The 1,600-nt window shown below is 41.8% G+C and overlaps 1 pseudogene; it reads right to left on the reverse strand.

The window, feature by feature from the left end:
* Positions 1–1,252, reverse strand: part of LOC102868283 — a 4,711-nt pseudogene extending 3,459 nt beyond the window's left edge.
* Positions 1,253–1,600: the final 348 nt, after the last annotated feature.

Consider the following 1,600-nt stretch of genomic DNA (forward strand, 5'->3'; position numbering starts at 1 on the left):
ATTCTGACTGGGGTGAGATGATATCTCATAGTTGTTTTGATTAGCATCTCTCTTAGAGCTGGGGGATTTGAACATTTCTTCATATTCTTGTTAGCCATCTGAATGTCTTCTTCAGTGAAGTGTCTGTTCATATCCTGTGCCCATTTTTCTATTGGATTATTTACCTTTATCTTGTTGTGGTGCTCAAGTATTTTATTTGGACATAAGTCCCTTATCTGATATGTCATTACCAAATACTTTCTCCCAGTCAGTGGCTTCCCTTTTTACCCTGTTGAAGAAGTTTTGGGATGTGCATAGGGATTTGATTCTTAGAAGATCCTATTCATCTATTTTATCTTCTCCTGGTTGTTCTCCTCTCCTTTATTATCATTTGGGTTGTGTGTGTGTGTGTGTGTGTGTTTAAGATGGTATAATTTTTTTTTTTTAAGAATTTTTGGGCCTCTTGTTTTGAAATTCTGTCCAGGGCATACTTATGAATCACACATACCCTTTCAAACTCTTTCTGATTCTCTTCAAATTTAGCAAATGCAACAGAAAGATGTTCATCCATATGTTCATCTCCAAAGAATTCAACAGCTCACGTGTCCACGTTCCATGCATACACAAAATAACCATGCATTCCTTCGAAGTGGGCATACTTGACTCAGGTCTTAACATTGGGGTGAACGAGGACAAATCATTTGTAGATGTGCAGGCCCGCTCTACCTCTTTGTACCTCAGCTCAAAGTTGATGTAGGAGTGCCAGGCCTGCTCCTCAGGCTGCCAGTCCATCCAGTGCTCAAACACCTGCCGGGTGCCAGCGATGTTCCCCAGCTCCATGTACGTGTACCTGTACCAGAACTGATACACTCGCAGGAGAGTTGTAACAAGCTCAGTCCCAGATGTTCCAGGCATGGTTAACCTGGCGATTCTTCATTTCCATTTCTGTATAGTTAAGCCACAGTGTAATATTTTGATAGTCCACATCTAAAGCACGCTCGTAGATGGACTGAGCTCTTTGAATCTCCTTTAGACCCTCTTCCCATTGTGCGTACTTTACCCACTTACTAACGACAGTCCTGGTTTCCCTTAGTTTATCTTCAGAAGTCTTCCTTTTATGCAGTTTGTGGAGGTGGCAGAAACCCAAGCTCCTTTTTCTTCCCCCTTCTCTCACAAGCTGCTCAGCAGATACCCAAACCTCAGCTGAGGCTTTGTTTTTACCTTGGGTATTTGTGGGAATCCACAGCTTTCTGGCTGCTGTGGAGGCCACCATGTCTGCAGCAGAGGGCCTCCCCATTCACTTAAATAAAAAATAATTTATTCTGTGTTATGTAATTGCCTCCCTTCTCCCCAGCCTCCCCAGTCCACTTTGCTATGCATCTCTTATTCTGAACTGTTGTCATGCAAATAATACCTAATCATATATTCCTTTTAAACAGTTCTTTCCTTCATCTGTTTCAATGCAGTGTTCATTGTTTAGCCCCTTTTCCTTTTTTCCCCCCAGCTCCCATGTCAGTCTTGTTTTATAACAGTGGCATCATACAGTGTTTGTCCTTTTATGACCAAGATATTTCACTTAGCATAATGTCTTTCCTCCACGGTCACCCATGTTGTGTAATAT

The sequence above is a fragment of the Elephantulus edwardii genome, unplaced genomic scaffold (genome assembly GCF_000299155.1).
Source record: "Elephantulus edwardii isolate Elephantulus edwardi_28Jun2011 unplaced genomic scaffold, EleEdw1.0 scaffold00138, whole genome shotgun sequence".
NCBI classification, from domain to species: Eukaryota; Metazoa; Chordata; class Mammalia; order Macroscelidea; family Macroscelididae; genus Elephantulus; species Elephantulus edwardii.